The sequence below is a fragment of the Acipenser ruthenus genome, chromosome 21 (assembly GCF_902713425.1).
Source record: "Acipenser ruthenus chromosome 21, fAciRut3.2 maternal haplotype, whole genome shotgun sequence".
NCBI lineage: Eukaryota > Metazoa > Chordata > Actinopteri > Acipenseriformes > Acipenseridae > Acipenser > Acipenser ruthenus.
Window position 1 is genome coordinate 10,929,788 of NC_081209.1, and position 21,909 is coordinate 10,951,696.

General features: G+C 42.4%; 1 pseudogene; it reads right to left on the reverse strand.

Moving 5' to 3' along the window:
* Positions 1-4,203: 4,203 nt before the first annotated feature.
* LOC117427611 (zona pellucida sperm-binding protein 3-like) lies at positions 4,204-8,973 on the reverse strand (annotated as a pseudogene).
* Positions 8,974-21,909: the final 12,936 nt, after the last annotated feature.

Genomic DNA, 21,909 nt, shown 5'->3' on the forward strand with positions numbered 1-21,909 from the left:
CACAGCAACACACTTCTACACAGAGCAGTATAATGAAGTTGGTTTTCCCCCCTCCCACCCAGTTATTGGCATTTCAATGACGTTCTCCATACAACTGTAAGGAGGCACAGAACTGATTGTGCAGAGTAAGAAACTCATCCTGGTTCCCTGTGGTGTTGGTTAACTGAACCTCACAGCCCCTGCACTCCCCTTGTACAGACAGCAGCCTCAGCAGGGTCCAGTCCTTACCTCCTGGTTCTCTGGTTGAATGAACAGGCTTTCTTGGTGGGGTCATTGAGCTGGGCAGGGTCCCAAGCCAGCAAGCGGCAATGGATATACACCTAGGAAGTAATTTAAACAAAAAGGAACATTAATAAAAGCAGCATTTGCTCTAGAACCTCTAAACTGAAGTTACAAAAACAGCATCAGATACTCACATCTGCATTCAGTTGTATAAACATGAAGGCCTGGACAACCAGACGGATCTCGGAGGTCTGGACTCGGGGCAGAAACCTGGAGTTACCAGCCTGTCCATCTACAAAGCATCTGCAAGGAGAAACACGAGCACTGAGCAGGGGGAGGCACTCACCAGGACCGGAGTCAATCCAAACAGCCACAAGACAAAACCTAGTACCATAAACTGGGTTTAAAAATAACTCTACCCAAGCTGCAATCTGTGCATTCCCAGCAATGGCAGTTATTCATTCAACTGAGCTTACGCCATGCTCACCAAGCTGACCATTCAACACCCCTTCCTAAACCCAAACAGGACTACCAAGTGCTAAACATTCAGATTTAAATAGTGCCTTTACTATACAGCTTGCAGTGAATATCTACCCGTGGTTGGTGATGAGCGGGTAGGTCTGGCTTGAAGGGCTCAGCTCTGGAGTGCTGGCAGCGACACACTCTTCCATGTAGACCATCAGCGGCATGTGGAATTGCTGCTTCACTGCAGCCGCGATGTTGATGGGGGAGCCCAGGAAGAACAGACTGGAGGTGCGTGGGGCTGAGAAGTCATCTGAGACACAAAGGAGAGGAGCATGAGAACAGCAACCCACCCAACATCTCACTAGCCAGGACAGAGCAGCATTGACCAGCACCAGAGGAATTAAAACATTTTCTACTTGACTAGAGGAAGTAACCCAATGAGCACCACAGGCTGCTCCCTGCCAAGTTCGTGACGCACTAGACACCTTCCTAAACCAATAGACCAAATGTACATTGCAGGATAGCAAACTCACCATTCATAATCCCCATGGTAAACTCCAGCTTCCCAAACCCAGAGGCATCCCCAAGTGCAGGGTTATACACTGGAGGAGTCCAGCCAGCAGGTCTGGAGAAGACACCGGTAGAAAGCTTTAGTTGGAGCAGCAACACAAAGACCGTTTGCATTCAGCAGAAGACACTGAATTTTGTAAACCATTTATTGGCAATACTTAATGCAAATGTATTCTTGCCTTCACAACAAGGAAGCTGGTCCAGAATTCCTAATGCAGGAAATCATTTGATTTTGCAGAGATTACTTTCAGTGCCATAAAATGGGTCTTTAATAACTGCTCCCCATTAAAGGCAATAACACCACAATTATATAAAAATTAGCAAAGTTCATAGATTTTGTAAATGTAGTTCTAAAAAAAAAAAAAAAAATCCACAAATTAGATACTGTTAAGTCAAGTGTCAGACATTATGCAATACTCAATAATTGAATACATGAACAGCCCAGAGGCTTAACACATCTTCACAGGAGTTACAGCATGTTTACGCCAAGTCCAGCACTCACTTGGTATAGGTGCACACAACAGCCTGATTGAATGGAGTCTGGTAGAAGTCTCTCTGGGTGGGCTTGTAGGTCAGCACATTCATGTAACTGGTAACATTGGCAGTAACCTGGGCAAGACATGGATAAAAGTCACTGTTAAACAGATTTAAAACACTTGATCTGCAGGTCAAGGGTAAGACACACCTCCAGTCAGCCTTTACAAGACTGGGGTTACAGCATACACCGCATGTCAGCCTAACGCCAAAACAATGCATTTTTAGTTTGTTTAAAGAAAAGAGTGCAAACACACGTAATTACCCTTATACTGCTGCCAATACAACTAGGGTTGCCACCTTTGAGATACAAAAATACCGGACACCCCATCCCCTCCTATTGTCTACTTCTTCATTTGTCTGCCATTGTGACTAACATTACAGTATGCTACTTAATAGTTTCGCGCTTCTTCATTCAAAGGGCTATCAAACTTAACAGCAGCGCGCATGCTCATACCAGATAACACACAGCGGGGAGCACACAAGAATAACATAACGGTACAGCTTGAAGGAGCCGCCCTAATTTGGAGATTTTTTTTTTATGTTAGTTAGCATGTCTGACAGGAGAGACTGAAGGCGTATGTGGGTAGCAGTGTGGAGTAGTGGTTAGGGCCTTGGACTCTTAACCGGAGGATCGTGGGTTCAATCCCAAGTGGGGGACACTGGTGCTGTACCCTTGAGCAAGGTACTTTACCTAGATTGCTCCAGTAAAAACCAAGCTGTATAAATGGGTAATTGTATGCAAGAGTAATGCGATATCTTATAAAAATTGTAAGTCGCCTTATTAAGGGCGTCTGCTAAGAAATGTAATAATAATACAACGTTTTGGTGGCTTACGTTGTTACCTCAATTACTTCTGGTGCATTTACACACCGCTGTGTTATAGTATTTATTATAGTAACCATATTAATACACAAAGCATACCCAGAACTGTCCAACGAAGTGAGGGACAAAATAGGGAGGGATAATGCCGGGAGAACTACAGCGGCACGTCCTATTAGTGGAGCTGAAGACATCAGGGAAGGCTGTACAGGCAGCCCGCCGCCTAGAACAGATCCTTATGCTGTTCACAGACAGGCCGCGGTAGCCCAGGCTGGGCCTCCAGGAGATCAAAGTTAGCCTGGGGGGCATCAAGCACCAGCACCCAGTTTGGCTCTCGGACATCAAGGAGAAGTGCATTTTGGGGGCTGATGTCCTAATGGCCACGTGAGCTACACTAGACCTGGGACAGCAACAGCTGTGGGTACAAAGGGGGGGGGGGGGGGGGTCAAACCACTACCACTGCAACCCGGTACCACTGCATACTGGGATGGCTCCTAGGGGAGTAGGAGGCCTGTTTTGCCCTGAAGGCCAAGGGCTGCACGCAGACTGCGTTGGTCCAGCACCACAACCATGGGAGCGTGCTCGGCAGCTTCCGCTGGCCAAGAGGGATCGAGACATCTGACAGCCCATGGGCGGCCTCTGGCAGTTTACAGTGATACCATTCAGGCTGTGCAACGCACCTGCCACTTTTGAGTGCCTCATGGATAGCGTCCTCAGTGGCATCCCTGCTCAGCCTGTATTGTCTGCTTAGATTACTTGCTCATCCACGCAGCGCGCTATGAGGAGGCCAGTGCCAACCTGAAGGAGGTACGGGACTGGATTGGAGCCACTGGCCTAAAGGTGCACCTGGGGGAAGTACCAACTGATGCTAGTGTGTAATTCTGCCAGAAAATAAACTTGTCTACTTGACCAAGGTGTTTCTTTAAAATGTTCATTGTTACTTTTATGGGATGATTTTTGTTGGACAAGAATGTCGCACTACACCACAGCTTTATTTTCCTTTCTGCATCCAGTCCTCCCAATTCTACTCCACCCACAACTTCCAGTTCAAGGGATTCAGCCATGAAGGAGCATCCCACACTTGGTAGGAATCACTCTGGAATGATCAATAAAACTAAAGATAGTGATGTTAAGAGTGCCATCTACAAATATCCTCAAACCAAACTTGCATTTCCACAGTCCAAAGTGTTACCATTGCTTCTTTGAAGCAATGCTAACATAGTATTTGACCTGCAGTTCTGCCAATCTTGATTCTTACCACGTTTTCAAATCAAAGTCTTTTGGGACAAAAATAAAATTTAGTTGGGTGACCTTAAGATTCTGGCAAACCTTAAAAAAAAGCCACCACAATAAAAAGCAGTAGCTTAAAACTGTTCAATGAACAGTCAAACTAAGCTTTCACCATCAAAACATCCTCAATTTGGGACACAAATGCCACTACTTGTATTTGTAAGGGTTGCTACATACACCAATCAGATTACTTAAATGGGTGAGCATTTATTCTCAGCAGTAATAGCATGGATTCCCTTAAAATGTCTACACATCCAGTTCTAAGTTACTCAATGGTACAAAATTAGACAGACCAGAGGCTCTATGAAGACATTTTATTTTGCAACATACAAATCAATTTCTGTGCTGGCAAGCTAGAAACCATGCCAACTGCATTTCAGTGGGCACAGGAATGAAGGCGCTCACTGCTGGACTTGGAGCAGAGTCTGGGATGATGCCACATGCACATGTAGTAGCCCAGAGACAGGGCTCCCAAGACAGCCATCAGGAGCAGGGGAGCAGCCAGGACAGGCAGCCAGGCCAGAACCTGCTGGGGCTCTGGGGGAGAAGAGAGCAGGAGAAAAGGGGTTAGGAACAGGAAGTGCTCCCAGTACAGCCATTGTCTCCAGTACCCAGGGGCAGAATCAAACAGGAGTGTGTTACTTTCAGGCCTGCAGAAGGACACCTCGGGACATGGTTAGTAGGGGTGGGCAAAGGCCCTATGTTCCAATACTAGAATACACTAAAGTTTAGCAATAGCTTTATGCAGCAAAATTGTAGTTATGCTGTGGACTTTAAGGTTTGGGTAGAAACAGACCACCACCACCACATGCCAAAATCTTTAGCGCTGCTGCAGGGAAACCTGTACTGTAAACAAAGTCACAGCCATACAAGCCATTGACAAGGAAGCCAAGTGGACACTGGATTGGAGACCGCAGGCTGAACTCACCCTCCAGTGACAGAGCAGGGCTCCTCTGGTAGAATTCCTGGCTTCCAGCAGACAGTTCCTCAGGAAGGATCCTCAGGGGTCCCAGCACTGCAGTGTGTCTCAGCCCCTCTTCAGCTGCTCGGGAGAAAAGGGAGCCTGGCTACAAACAGGCCCTGCTGCTTTACAGCAATGCATTATGCAGTACCAGTCACTACAGCAGGGGGCAGGCTGTAGGGTTGCTGGTTAAAACAATTTGCCTATAGGTCATTGAGCAGAGTAGCACCAAGACAAAGCACACGCTCTGGTTGGGAGGGAGGAGCACTGCACCCCTATGCGAGCATCCTTTGCTAGATGCCATAATTTTAAAGTCACTCACCCTTGTAAATAAAACCAAGTAACATCCCAGAGCTACCTGTGCAGTTACATTACAGAGATATAGCAGAATTCGTACCCGTGTCCCTCCTCTTCCTGAAATTGCATTTGGCGGTACAGCAGCTGCACGCAGAGCTCCGACCAGGGTTATCCAGGAGCTCCCAGCTGGAACACGAGCAGAACACTGAACCCAAAGACATTTCAATACACTACTTGATAGCAGTACAATTTGGCCATATTTTTACACCCACTACATGAAGGTAAAAATGCAGGAGTGAACTGTACGCACAGAAATTCCCACAACAACCAGGTTTGTTTAGGATGCACAAGTAGTTCCCTAGGGCAGGGTTTCCTCCCACAATCCTGGTCCTGAGGGACCCCTGTGTCTGCAGTGTCTCAATTTAAGTCAAACCCTTAATTGAAACAATGTGCTTAGACCCTTATTGTTCTCATCTGCTAAAAAGTTAATTAAATTACTTTTAAAATTGTATAGTTAACTTGAAATCTCCAACTGCTTAAACAAAATTACAAAGGCCTAATTAAGCCAATGAATTGTTCAATTAAGTAATTCAGAACTCCATTGAAATGAAAACCAGACACATGGGGAATCTCAGGACCAGAACTGGGGAAACCCTGCCCTAGGGACATGCACACCATTACCCAACAGTGAGAACACATGTCAATTCTCCACACAACAGAATAGAGTGGTTCGGGCTCTGGACCAGAGGGTCGTGGGTTCAATCCCCAGTGGAGGACACTGCTGCTGTACCCTTGAGCAAGGTACTTTACCTAGATTGCTCCAGTAAAAACCCCCAACTGTATAAATGGGTAATTGTATATAAAAATAATGTGATATCTTGTAACAGTTGTAAGTCGCCCTGGATAACGGCGTCTAAGAAATTAATAGTCCTGGGTGACTAGTGTTGGTTAACTGGACCTCACAGCCTTGCACAGACAGCAGCCTCAGCAGGGTCCAGTCCTTACCTCCTGGTTCTCTGGTTGAATGAACAGGCTTTCTTGGTGGGGTCATTGAGCTGGGCAGGGTCCCAGGCCAGCAAGCGGCAATGGATATACACCTAGGATAACGGATTTAAAATAAAACTCCAAGACATTAAAATTGCTCGAACTGCCACCATCTTATTACCAGCTCTGAATTGTCCTTGCAAAAGTATTACACACCACAAGCACAGCTTCAGATACGTGTTGTCTTGTTAACTAGCTGCCCTGTGCCCTCCAATACAATCCACCATTAACCCATCAGATACTCACATCTGTATTCAGTTGTGTAAACCTGAAGGCCTGGACAACCAGACGGATCTCAGGTCTGGACTCTGGGCAGAAACCTGGAATTACCAGCCTGGCCGTCTACAAAGCATCTGCAAGGAGAAACACAAGCACTGAGCAGGGGGAGGCACTCACCAGGACTGGGGACAATCAGACAACCACTGGAAGTAGTGAGCAAGACTTCCAATGAGACTTCCTGTACAAATTACCATTCCAACCCTAGTCGTGTGCACAAGACTACACTTGTGGAAAGTTTGAACTTAAACTGGCGCTGGTTTCACAGACCCTCGTTAACACCAATCATGTTATTCATCTTCCCTAAAGATAGATTAGGGTCTGTGAACCAATTAGAAACTAGATAAAGAACCAGTCCATTTGAAACTACAATCTGCGCATTCCCAGCATGGACAGTAGTTCAGCTGAGCTTTTGCCATGTTCACAAAGCTGACCATTCAACGCCTTCCTAATTTAAAACAGGACTACTGTGCTCCCAAGTGTTAAACATTCAGATTTAAAATTGTGCCTTTACTATACAGCTTGCAGTGAATATCTACCCGTGGTTGGTGATCAGTGTGTAGGTCTGGCTTGAAGGGCTCAGCTCTGGAGTGCTGGCAGCAACACACTCTTCCACGTAGACCATCAGTGGCATGTGGAATTGCTGCTTCACTGCAGCCACGATGTTGATGGGGGACCCCAGGAAGAACAGACTGGAGGTGCGTGGGGCTGAGAAGTCATCTGAGACATCAAGGAAAGGAGCATGAGAACAGCAACCCACCCAACTCATCTCACTAGCCAGGACAGAATAGCATTGACCAGCACCAGAGAAATTAAAACATTTTCTACTTGACTTGAAGTGACCTAATGAACACCAAAGGCTGCTCCCCTGCCAGGTTAGTGTTGCACTGGACACCTTCCTAAAGCAATAGACCAAGTGTACATTGCAGGATAGCAAACTCACCATTCATAATCCCCATGGTAAACTCCAGCTTCCCAAACCCATAGGCATCCCCAAGTGCAGGGTTATACACTGGAGGAGTCCAGCCAGCAGGTCTGGAGAAGACACCGGTAGAAAGCTTTAGTTAGAACAGCAACACACCAAAACAATTTGCATTCAGCAGAACACTGAATTGTAAACAATTTATTGGCAATATTTAATGCAAACTTACTCTTGGTGCCTTCACAGCAAGGAAGCTGGTCTAGAATTCCTAATGCAGTAAATCACTTTATTTTGCACAGATTACTTCCAGTGCCATAAGATGGGTTAAAATAACTGCTCCCCATTAAAAAGGCACAAAAAAAAAAAAAAGATTTTGTAAAGAGTTCTCAAAAGGAAAGCCACAAATTAGATACCATTAAGTCAAGCAGACATGTATGACTCAATACCCCAAAGGTTTAACACATCTTCACAGGAGTTACAGCATGTTTAAGCCAAGTCCAGCACTCACTTGGTATAGGTGCACACAATAGCCTGATTGAATGGAGTCTGGTAGAAGCCTCTCTGGGTGGGCTTGTAGGTCAGCACATTCATGTAACTGGTAACATTGGCTGTAACCTGGGCAAGACATGGATTTAAAAAAAACTGAACAGAGATTAAACACTTGACCTGCAGTTCAAAAGGCAAGACACACCTCCACAAGATCGGTGTTACAACACACACCACCTGTCAAACAGCCCAAAGCCAAGACAATGCATTTAGTTTGTTTAAAGGAAAAAAAGTGCAAATACTCAAGTCATTACCCTTACAAAAGCTGCCAATACAAAATTTGTATCATTTAGTCCTGCACATCCTAGCATCAATTAAATATACACTTAAAGCCATTACAGCCAAAACCAATATTGCATAATCACTGCAGGAAAATTCATTAAATTACAATGCATATACAAGCATGTTCTGTGCAATACAGTGTAATTTGAGCCCAAACACTTCATACATGCCGTTAGAAGCCACTTACCATGCGCATAAAGCGGCAGTCCAGCAGCCCGTACTGGAACACCACCATGTTATTACCGGCGCTGCTGCTGGATGGAGGACAGGGTCCCAGCAGGAGGCCACTCGGGTCCAGAGGCAACGCCGATCGAGAGTAATCCAACAACACCCTCACAGCCACCGAGTCCACGCCGCAGGCTGTACTCACAGCTACAGGGGAAACAGGTTTAAAAATAAAGTAAAACACACAAATATTTTAACTTTAGGTTTCATGTAACACAAGGACAACATTTGTAACTATGAATGATCTTTGCATAGCCAAGTACGCACTTTTAAGTGTTGCACAAGGAGATACCATGTCTGGATATCAATAAAACGAGTCTGTTAACACACCAACATTATGTACCGGTACAGTCAGTACTAACGAAACTGAAGGCACACAACACACTAACCCCGCCAGTAGCCCACATTACCTTCCTGTGGTGCAGCAAACGGTACACAGCAAAGCGCAATCACGACACATTTCCACAACGCCGCCATCATCTTTCAAACCAACAGTTACCTACCAAACACTACCGTTCAGGAGCTTTTCTAGTGACATTAATTAGAGTGATTTGGCAATTAACACTGAGTGGACCACTGACACACGTGTGACGAGTCGTGCCATTGCGCGGGTGCCTGCGTATATCACGCACATTCCAAGAGAAAAAAATAATAAACAGTTAACATCAATTAAAAAATTGGACAGACCTTATTGCCTTGTTAACACTCCAGGTTTCGTTGCACCGTCTATACGTGCGTTCATACAAAACATAATGAACGACAATTAAAGAATTCTTGCTCTTATTGTATTACTCTTGCTCTTATTGTATTACTTGTATTGTAACGCTTGAAATGTTTTTGCTTACGATTGTAAGTCGCCCTGGATAATACTAAATATGTATATGATATTCTAAAATATAATTTTTGCCATAACTGAACTATATTCATATTCAGAATTGTATTCAGAATTTCATACATGCCAACAGTCCCTATACGGTCGGGACAGTCCCGATTTCCTAGAAAATGTCCCGCGTCCCGATGCATAGGAAGAAAGTCCCGATATTTACACACAGAAAAAAATTCATGTATTCTGCACAGTTGAGTTAGAGAAAACCACACGCCGTGCTCTTCGTGTGGCTGACACATCTGCTGATCACTAACTTACCGGTATACAAAGGTAAGAACGCTTCATTTTTGCCTGTGTTTACTGCCATGCTGGTCACGTGCATCATGCGTAAGACCCACCGCCACACCGGGGACAAGGGTCCCGCTGAACAGTTTCCAAATGTTGGCAAGTATGGAATTTAATACGTTGCCGGTTTCAGTAGCCTATTTGGACAACTGTTAACACAAATATTTTGAAATAAATAAATAAAAATTATGGCAGTGACGTTCATTGCACAATTTCATACATGCTTTGTATATTTCTACATTTCTGACTGATAGGTAAATAATGTATTATACTGCCACTAAAATGAACTATTTTATGATTCTAAAGCCCATACTTATGGTATAACTGACCTTAAAAGAAGCCTGTCTGAGCAAAAGTAAAAAATAAAAATAATAAAATATTTTAATAAAAATAATAAACTATTCTCCAATAAAAAGGCATGGTACATGGGTTCTGTAGAAACCCTTACAAAAACCAGTGTAGTGGCAGTTCTTCCCATAATTCTAACTAGATAAACTAAAGTAGTTTTGTAGGATCACTAAAGCTTGGGTTTATGAAACTAGTTTCTTGACAACCAGTTTAAGCTAGTTAACTTTTTATTGGATAATATTTATTTAGTTTCTGGTTGCCACAATGTAAAGGTGTCCCAACTAAATGTTTACTTTCTGTCTAAGTCTGAACCTAAAACTTGGTATGAATCACCAAGATTGACATCTGTACTTGACAACTAAAGATGAGATTAGGAAATTACATTTAGCATAACTAAGTCTAATATTAAATTATAGCTTCTTTTGGGTTCAATTATTTTCATGTCTACAAAAAAGCACTACTTTATTTGTAGACCGCACTATTTTAACAATAATTTGTTCCAACAGCCTTCAACTGGAAAAATAATTTGAGTGTGAAGTTACCCATCTTAAAGCATTCCAATTACATTTTGCTGTCCAGCACTGTAGAGGAATCAAACTGGCCACCAAAATCAGTGCTGATGCGTTGGGCAACCATGGCAGCAAACAGTTTCCTGTTGGAGGGCCTGTTTCACTGTCTGCTGAAACAAAGGATCGCAGATGTGAGACATGGAACTGTATTGCATGGGACTGCAGGACAAACATGGATAAATAGTTCATACAATCCCTCGTTATTATGCAGTAAAAGCTGTATAACAACCTCGACAAGTGCAGAATGATCAAATCTAATGTGTCCACTATAAGGAGAAAAATCTACTTTTTTTTTTTAAATGACAAGAATTACAAATGAAGTCAAAATCCCTCAATGTAGAAAAGCATTGTTTCATTTAAACATGTTTTCATTTGATTATTTTTACATTTGCTTAGACGGGCTACTTTTAAGGTTGGTTAGTCCATAAGTATGGACTTTAGAATAATAAAATGGTGTGTTTTAGTGGCAGTATAATACATTATTTCCCTATCAAAATACATACCTTCAGAAATATTGAAATATACAAAGAATGTCTGAGAATGGGCAATGAATGTCATTGCCATGTTATTTATTTATTTCAGAATATTTGTGTTAACAGTTGTATAAATACTAAAACCCACAATGTACTAAATATTAAATGCCATTCTGAATGTGGATATAGCTGAATTATGAATTGTACATATTTTAGAATATCATATACTATATTTAGTATTAAAAATCAGTAAATGTGATTCCACCACCTTTCTTTAATAGTCGTTCATTATGTTTTGTATCAGCCGCCACACAAAGCTGAGCGCAGTGTGGTATACTGTACTAATGATGCTCCAGTCAGTCTGACCAAGCGCAGTGTGGTATAGTGTACTAATGATGCTCCAGTCAGTCTGACCGGATTGCGCCTGAGCAATCTGAAAAACGGGAAGCCTCTAATAAGGTCATTTGTTAAAGTTAGTAAATAGTTGCGCTGTAAAACTAACTTAAATTTGAACTCACGCATAGCCGGTGCAACGAAACCTGGAGTGTTAACAAGGCAATATGTGTTGTGCTTGCGCGTTGCTGTGTACCGTTTGCTGCACCGCAGGAAAGTAATGTAGGCTACTCGTGGGGTTAGTGTGTTTTTTGTCTTATGTTTTGGTAGTACTGACTGTACCGGTACATAATGTGGGTGTGTTAACGCACTCGTTTTACTGATATCCAGATATGATGTTCTCTTGTGCAACACTTAGTAGTGCGTACTTGGCTATTTTAAAGATCAGTCATAGTTATAAGGTAAAACTTTGCATTACATGAAACCTAAAATAAAATGGTTGCATATTCCGCTTTATTCCAAACCCGTTTCCACTGTAGCTGTGAGTATGAGTGGCCTCCTGCTGGGACCCTGTCCTCCATCCAGCAGCAGCGCCGGTAATAACATGGTGCTGTTCCAGTACGGGCTGCTGGACTGCCGCTTCATGCGCATGGTAAGTGGCTTCTAAGGGCTTGTATGCTGGGTTCACGTAAGAAGCATTCGAACTGAAATTGCACTGCACCTTATTAAACTGTACACGCTTGTATAAATACACATTGTATTCGGAAGCTTTTTTTTCTTGCAGGGTTTATACAATATTGGTTAGTTGTAACAACGCTTTTTAAAACGTATGTTTAACAATGTCTTTAAAGCTAAGATGCGCTACATGACTTGGTACAAACGTTGTATTGGTATCAGTATATTAGTAATGACTTGAGTATTTACGGGTTTTTTTTTTAACTAAATGCATCGTTTTTGGGCTGTTCACATAGTATACTATAACCAGTTTTCTAAAGATTAATGGTTTGTCTTTCCTTTTGAACTGCAGATCAAGTGTTTTTAAATCTGTCTTCAGCAGTGATTTTTTTTTTTTTTTTTATCCATGTCTTGCCCAGGTTACTGCCAATGTTACCAGTTACATGAATGTGCTGACCTACAAGCCCACCCAGAGAGGCTTCTACCAGACTCCATTCAATCAGGCTATTGTGTGCACCTATACCAAGTGAGTGCTGGACTTGGCTTAAACATGCTGTAACTCCTGTGAAGATGTGTTAAGCCTCTGGGCTGTTCATGCATTCAGTTGAGTATTGCATAATGTCTGACACTTGACTTAACAGTATCTAATTTGTGGATTATTTTTTAGAACTAAATTTCACAAAATCTATTTACTGTATTTTATATACTTCGAGTTATTGCCTTTAATGGGGAGCAGTTAAAGACCCATTTTATGGCACTGAAAGTTATTTCTGTGAAATCAAATGATTTACTGCATTAGGAATCTGGACCAGCTTCCTTACTGTGAAGGCAGCAAGAGTAAGTTTGCATTAAATATTGCCAATAAACTGTTTACAATTCAGTGTCTTCTGCTGAATGCAAATTGTTTTGGTGTGTTGCTGTTCTAACTAAAGCTTTCTACCTGTCTTCTCCAGACCTGCTGGCTGGACTCCTCCAGTGTATAACCCTGCACTTGGGGATGCCTCTGGGTTTGGGAAGCTGGAGTTTACCATGGGGATTATGAATGGTGAGTTTGCTGTCCTGCAATGAACACTTGGTCTATTGGCTTAGAAAGGTGTCCAGTGCAACCCTAACCTGGCAGGGGGAGCAGCCTGTGGTGCTCATTGGGTCACTTCCTCTAGTCAAGTAGAACAATATTTTGATCTATTTCTCTGGTGCTGGTCAATGCTGCACTGCTCTGCGCTGGCTAGTGAGATGAGTTGGGTGGGTTTCTGTTCTCATGCTCCTCTCCTTTGTGACTTCTCAGCCCCACACACTTCCAGTCTGTTCTTCCTGGGGTCCCCCATCAACATCGCGGCTGCAGTGAAGCAGCAATTCCACATGTCGCTGATGGTCTACATGGAAGAGTGTGTTGCTGCTAGCACTCCAGAGCTGAGCCCTTCAAGCCAGACCTACCCGCTCATCACCAACCACGGGTAGATATTCACTGCAAGCTGTGTAGTAAAGGCAACATTTAAATCTGAATGTTTAGCACTTGGGAGCACAGTCCTGCTTGGATTTAGGAATGGGTGTTGAATGGTCAGCTTTGTGAACATGGCAAAAGCTCAGCTGAACTAAACTGGGAAGGCATAGATTGTAGCTGGGCTTTAATTTAGGTAAGCTGTCCATGATTTGTGGAAACCAGCCCCAAGTTAAGTTCAAACTTTCCACTAGTGCACACAAAGGGTTGGAATGTAATTTTGTACAGGAAGTCTCCCTGGAACACAGGAAGTAGACGGACCGGCTGGCAACTCCAGGTTTCTGCCCAGAGTCCAGACCTCTGAGATCCATCTGGTTGTCCAGGCCTTCAGGTTTACACAACTGAATACAGATGTGAGTATTTGATGGGTTAATCTGTGTTGTATTGGAAGTCTCAGGGCAGCTAGTTACCAAGATTCTCTACTTGTTTAATGAATTCTTTCAGTATCTGATGTGGTGCTTGTAATGTGCATAACCTTTTTGTAAACAATTTGGTTTCTAGAGCAAATGTTGTTGGTTTTATTAGTGTTCCTTTTTATCAAATTATTTCCTAGGTCTATATCCATTGCCACTTGCTGGCCTGGGACCCTGCCCAGCTCAATGACCCCATTATACTGCTCTGTGTAGAAGTCTGTTGCAGTGTCTTTAGGTTCAGTGTCCTGCTCTTGTGTTCCAGCTGAGAGCTCCTGGATAACCCTGGTCGGAGCTCTGTGTGCAGCTGCTGTACCTCAAACTGCAATCTGAGGAAGAGGAGGGACACGGGTACGAATTCTACTCTTTCTATATAGCTTACACAGGTGGTGTGTAGTTTTTTGTATGGTTTTAAATTTAACTTCTATGGTGAGTGACTTAAATTGGATTGCAGCCAACAAAGGATGCTCAAATAGGTCTGCCAGAGCCTGTATTGCAAAAGAACCATTCCCCCTCCCAACCAGAGGCTGCTTGCTGTCTTGTTGGTACTCTGCTCAATGGCCTGTTGCCATCAGTTTTGCTTCTCTTGGGTAGTTTTTCATCCAGCACCCTCTTGGCCTGCCCCTGGTGTAGTGACTGGTACTGCCTGCTGTAAAGCAACAGGTCCCGTTTTATAACCAGGCTCCCTTTCTCCTGAGCAGCTGAAGAGGGGCTGAGACACACTGCAGTGTTGGGACCCCTGAGGATCCATCCTGAAGAGCTGTCTGCTGGAAGCCAGGAATTCTACCAGAGAAGCCCTGCTCTGTCACTGGAGGGTGAGTTCAAACTGAAGTCTCCAATCCAGTGTGCATTTGGCTTGCATGGCATTAACTTTCATTTTTACACTACAGGTTCCCTTGCAGTCATGTTGCCTTAACCTGCATTGTACAATATCTGCCAAAACCCATTCCAGTCCACGGCATATAACCATAACTTCACCCTAGGAGACTGACTAAACTTAATGTTTTCTAATAGTGGAACAAGGCACTCTTGCCCTCCCATGCCCCATGTGTGCTTCCCTGCAGGTCCTAAAGTAACAGACCCTCATGAAACTGCTCCTGGGCACTGTAGAGTGTAGCTGCACTGGGATCCCTTCCTGTTCCTAACCCCTTCCTCCCCCAGAGCCCCAGCAGGCTCTGGCCTGGCAGCCTGTTCTGGCTGCTCCCCTGCTCCTGATGGCTGTCCTGGGAGCCCTGTCTCTGGGCTACTACATGTGCGTGTGGCGTCATCCCAGACTCTGCTCCAAGTCCAGCAGTGAGCTCCTCGTTCCTGTCCCCATTGATGAAATGCACACAGCAGTTTGCACGGTTTCCAGCAGCTCGCCAGCAAGGCAATTCTGATTTCTTGTATGTTGCAAAATAAAATGGCTACATAAAGACCCTCTCCTGTCCTGTGATTTCTGCCACCGAGTAACGTTTTTGTTTTCATGCATCCAACATCTTTCTGCCGGATAATTGCTCCCCTTGCGTAACAGGATTGGTACAGGGCTTCTGTCATTTTAGTTTAGTAAATTTACATTTAGCATTAAGTGAAAGTTACTTCTACAAAACCAGTAAAGCTGGGCTAAGTTTGATTGGGCATTAATCTGTACTGGGCAGATAGCCACCAGGGGCACTGGAGAAATAGTGGCTTTTTTTTTTTTTTGTGGGGGGCACTATCTAATGGTGTCTGATATTTAACCTGGGTACTTGTGTACCTCTTAACATTAGCTGGGAGAGCTTTCAATTTGGTTTTGTAGTTCTGTGTGGGGAGAAATGTTGCTGGACCTGTTAACTGCTGCATGGTGCAATTTCCAACTCCATTTCTTGCTAGTTTGAAAGACCATTATAAATTCCTTCCATTTCAACCCCTTGTATGCAATGTATCCTTCTGGTCATCTCTATACCTCTTGCTCACTAATCTTGTAACTGAATGGATGCATGTGTGTTTTTTTAAAAATTTTATTTTAAATAGGCTTCTGGGCTGCACTGTCAATTAGCTGCAGGGGATTTAACTAGGACTGTAAAATTGACAAGCAAATTTTAACTATCCAATATTGCTGTAAAATTGTTCATAAATAGAGTCTCTTTGGGGACCAAAACAAACGTCAAAGTGGAAGAAAAGAAATTGGTGAAACACATGTTCTAGGACCAAGCGTTCAGTGTGAAAACCTCAATCATTGTTCAAAGCACAAACTCCTGTTGGGTGAGTTGCAAGACTACAGACATGTTGCCAAGCAAAGGTGGTGGAGAACATATCTTTGAGTCTGTTGGTGCAATTCAATTGAACCTGGAGCTGTGCTGTTGAGCCTGACAAACACTCCTCAGTGATCAAGCTCCACGTTCCCTGTTTATTGCATTAACTCCCCCAGGTTTTTGTTTGTTTGTTTTCCACCTACGTGGGAAGTCAATAGAATTTGAGAAATCCTGGATTTACAGACGTGCTCAAATTTGTTGGTACCCCTCCACAAAAAACAAAGAATGCACAATTTTCTCTGAAATAACTTGAAACTGACAAAAGTAATTGGCATCCACCATTGTTTATTCCATATTTAATAGAAATCAAACTTTGCTTTTGATTTTTTATTCAACATAATATTGTAAATAATAAATCAAATGAAAATGGCATGGACAAAAATGATGGGACCACTAACCTAATATTTTGTTGCACAACCTTTAGAGGCAATCACTGCAATCAAACGTTTTCTGTAGCTATCAATGAGACTTCTGCACCTGTTAACAGGTAGTTTGGCCCACTCTTCCTGAGCAAACTGCTCCAGCTGTCTCAGGTTTGATGGGTGCCTTCTCCAGACTGCAAGTTTCAGCTCTTTCCAAAGATGTTCGATAGGATTCAGATCAGGACTCATAGAAGGCCACTTCAGAATAGTCCAATGTTTTGTTCTTATCCATTCTTGGGTGCTTTTAGCTGTGTGTTTTGGGTCATTATCCTGTTGGAGGACCCATGACCTGCGACTGAGACAGAGCTTTCTGACACTGGGCAGTACGTTTCGCTCCAGAATGCCTTGATAGTCTTGAGATTTAATTGTGCCCTGCACAGATTCAAGGCACCCTGTGCCAGGCGCAGCAAAGCAGCCCCAAAACATAATCGAGCCTCCTCCATGTTTCACTGTAGGTATGGTGTTCTTTTCTTTGAAAGCTTCATTTTTTCGTCTGTGAACATAGAGCTGATGTGACTTGCCAAAAAGCTCTAGTTTTGACTCATCTGTAGCCTTATAATATATTAATATTAGTTAATAGATGTCTGATTTTTTTGAATTTATTATTACTCATATAGGTCACGTCGACAAGATAATGTAGGGTGTTCCCCACGCATTATCTTCTTTTTTTATATAATATGCACGTTATTAGACAAGACCGATAGTTACACAAAATATATACCACTGGTGTACATATTACACTCGGTGAGGATTCGGTCAATCGCCGAGAGGAAAAAAAAATCGGGATTTGAGCATTTACAAATTAGCAAAGAACGAAATGAAATGTTAATTTGGTCTTTGAGTAAATTATGTTGTTCAAATTGCGAATATTGAATGAACAGGAAATCCGTAAATTTCATTTATGAGAGACACGTCATAGATTTATTATTTAAGTATTTATTATTTATGCAGGAAGTTAGCACAACCAATTTAGCAGGATAGTGACCTCAAACACTCAACTTCAAGCGAATTTGAAATAGCGTTTGTAATGTTCTCGCATTGTTATTTAGAAATTACCGTTTTTGAGGAAACAACTAAAAAAAGCAACATTATTCATATTATAAGACTATTGTATACAAAGTATTTAAACTGCAAAATCAAATGTCTAAACACGTTCGTCTAATCACTGTTTTATAAGAGAAAGAAAGAAAGAAAAAATATGCTAATTGAACGTTTAATGTTCTCATAAATTATAGAAAGCGGTGAACTACCACTTTTTAGAAAACGGGGTATGCAGACCCCATCAGCACCAGACAGTGGCTTGTGGAATAAAGACGGAGACTGCTTGACAACAAGAAACCCTTCTTAAATGTTTTTATTTTAGATGATGACAACTTTGGTAAATGAACATTTTCAAAATAAACCATATTGAGAGCACTGAGCTTCTGAGCCTCGTTTTATAACACCGTTTTAATTGTTTAGATAACAACAGTCAGGTCAAATTAGGAGGCTGTGTGGTCCAGTGGTTAAAGAACTAGGCTTGTAACCAGGAAGTCCCCGGTTCAAATCCCACTTCAGCCACTGACGCATTGTGTGACCCTGAGCAAGTCATTTAATCTTCTTGTGCTCCGTCTTTCGGGTGAGACGTAGTTGTAAGTGACTGCAGCTGATGAATAGTTCACACACCCGAGTCTCTGTAAGTCGCCTTGGATAAAGGCGTCTGCTAAATAAACAAATAATAATAATAAATTAAAGTAGTTCAATCAAATTAGATACATATAAGAAACCATAATGAGAGCTCATTAAAAAAATCCCAGTTTAGATATAGAAACATAGGCCTACACATCACTGTATTTGTATTTGTTTTTGCAAGACGTGATGCTGTGGCATTTAGAAGTGCGTTGCACGCCCTCGCGCACAGAAGCACTTCTTTGTTTGACAGAAGTTGTTGCACTTGAAAGAAATGGAGCCTTGAATCCTCAAAATCCGTTCATGAACTGTGCATTTTCTCAAAGCACATTCACCAATTTGATTATATCTCTTTACTCAAAGACCGAAGAAGCTGTCTCTTCTTTTATGTTTCTATCTTTGCTTGTTTGATATTTTCCATTTTGCACTTTGACCAAAATAATTTGCTCAAAGACCGAAATAACCTTGCATTTCGTTCTTTGATAATAAATGCTCAAATCACGAAATGTTATTTGTGTCAGCGACTGACCGAATCGTGACTCTGACTGTAACATGTTCATACAGAAGCAGCTTGAGAAAGTAAGAAATGAACGTTTTCTTTACATTAAATATATTGCTTAATTGTAGGCTGGTCTAGGTTTTTTTTGTTTGTTTGTTTGTTTGTTTTAACATCAGTCCCTTGTCGCTGTGGATTGAATGTAGAAACATATTGTAGCCTTGCGATCTCGGTTAATGCAGGCAGGCGCACACATGTAAATAATTGCGCTGTATAAATAAGTTCAATGTGAACTCCAGCAACGAAACCTGGAGTGTTAACAAGGCAATAAGGTCTTCCCAATTTTTTAACTAATGTTAACTGTTGAGTGTTTTTTCTGGAGTGTGCGTGGTATAGGCAGGCACCCACGCAATGGCACAACTCCTCACACCTGTGTCAGTGGTCCACTCAGTGTAAATTGCCAAATCACTCTAATTAATGTCACTAGAAAAGCACCTGGACGGTATTGTTTGGTAGGTAACTGTTGGTTTGAAAGATGATGGCAGTGTTGTTGTGGAAATATGTCGTGTTTGCGCTTTGCTGTGTACCGTTTGCTGCACCACAGGAAGGTAATGTGGGCTACTGGCGGGGTTAGTGTGTTTTGTGTCTTATGTTTTGGTAGCACTGACTGTACCGGTACATAATGTTGGTGTGTTAACCTACTCGTTTTACTGCTATCCAGACATTATGTCCTTTTGTGGAACACTTAGTAGTGCGTATTTGGTTATTTTAAAGAGTATTCAGGTACAAAATTAAACCTTTCATTACATGAACCCTTTAACAAAATAGTTGTATGTTCCGCTTTATTCCAAACCCGTTTCTCCTGTAGCTGTGAGTACAGCCTGCGGCGTGGACTCGGTGGCTGTGAGGGTGTTGTTGGATTACTCTCGATCGGCGTTGCCTCTGGACCCGAGTGGCCTCCTGCTGGGACCCTGTCCTCCATCCAGTAGCAGCGCCGGTAATAACCCGGGTTCGCGCCGCCCTCCGCCTGTGTGTGGATTGCCTCGCCCTGTGTGGTGCGTTAATCGAGATCGGTACAATTCAGAATTCAGCTATATTCATATTCAGAATGGTATTTAATACATTGTCGGTTTCAGTATTTCTACAATTGTTAACACAAATATTTTGAAATAAGCAAATAAAATGGCAGAGACGTTCATTGCCCGTTCTCAGACATTATTTGTGTATTTCTGAAGGTATGTCTTTTGATAAGGAAATAATGCATGCAGTATACTGCCATTTAAATGCACTGTTTTATGATTCTAAGGTCGATACTTACGGTATCACTGAACTTACAAGTAGCCTGTCCGAGCAAAAGTAAAAACAATAAAATGAAAACATGTTTAAAATATCCAATGCCTTTTCTACATTGAGTGATTTTGATTTAATCGGTAATTCTCGTAATTTTCAAAAAAAAAAAAAAAACTTGATTACACCCCCGTTCATTTTTTACGTTCTCATAGCTGCGTCTATATGTATACAGTATGCACCAATGGTATTGTGTGCAATTGCCTTTCTTGTCTACTAATAACGTGCAAACTATAAAAAATACATACAGCTCTGGAAAAAATTAAGAGACCACTGCAAAATTATCAGTTTCTCTGGTTTTACTATTTATAGGTATGTGTTTGGGTAAAATGAACATTTTTGTTTTATTCTATAAACTACTGACAACATTTCTCCCAAATTCCAAATAAAAAAAAGGAAGGAAAAAGTACAAACTATTCCTGGAAAGTCTAGACGGCAGCAGGAGATTGAACGCTTGGTTAGAGAAAGGAGACAGCTGAGGAACCAATGGAGAAGAGCAGAACAAAGTCAGAAGGAGGGACTCAATCTCTTACAAAGGGTCATAAAAGATAAGCAGAGCTGAGCGCCTACGGAAACGCTACAAAAAGAAGGAGCGTGCGAGAGCTAACTTTTATAAAGACCCATTCAAATTTGTAAAGAAGTTATTCACCAGTGAGAAGAATGGCACACTAAAAGCATCTAAGGTCGAGCTGGAGAGATATTTGGAGGAAACACATACAGATTCAAAAAGGCAGGAGCCTATGTCAATTCCATCAGACATCCCACCTATCAATCCACCAGAATACCAAATGGAGGACTGTGCACCTAAGTGGAAAGAAATAGAGCAAGCTGTGAAAAAAGCAAGGGCTTCATCATCTCCAGGGCCTAATGGAGTTCCGTACAGAGTGTTCAAGAGCGCTTCAGGAGTTCTACGAATTCTGTGGAAATTGATGAAAGTGGCATGGGAAAAACAGGTTGTACCAAGAGCATGGCGCCGAGCAGGTGGAGTCTTTATACCTAAAGAAAAAGATTCTACAAGCATCAGTCAGTTTCGTCCCATTTCCCTATTAAACGTAGAAGGCAAGATTTTCTTCAGCATTATTGCTCAGAGATTGTCATCTTCAGAATTCAGCACTACATGGCAATGCCTAGAGGTTGGAATAATGGCAGGATGCACCATTTCTCCACTGGCTTTTACCATGGCAATGGAAGTAATCATTAGGGCATCAAAATGGGTAGTAGGAGGAGAGCGCTTGGCTTCTGGAATGTGACTACCACCAATTCGAGCATACATGGATGACATGACAACCATGACTACAACAGTAGCCTGCACTAATCGATTATTGGGCAAGTTAACCAATAACATTGAATGGGCACGAATGCAATTCAAGCCCACTAAATCAAGGAGCATCTCTATAATTAAAGGCAAAGTAGTAGATAAAACATTCTTCATTAATGGTGAGGCAATACCAACAGTGTCTGAGAAGCCAGTGAAGAGTCTTGGGAGATGGTACGACGGGGATCTAAAGGACACAGTTCGTGTGGGAGAAGTTAGACAACAAGCAGTGGAAGGGTTGAAGAGCATAGACAGCTGCGCTCTACCAGGTAAACTAAAACTCTGGTGCTTTCAGTTTGGTCTACTGCCGAGGTTGCTGTGGCCACTGACTGTGTACGAGGTTTCTTTGACAACAGTAGAGAAGCTGGAAGCTTTAATCAGTTCATACATCAGGAAATGGTTGGGAGTTCCACGCTGCCTCAGCAGAGTGGGACTTTATGGTAAAGGAATACTGC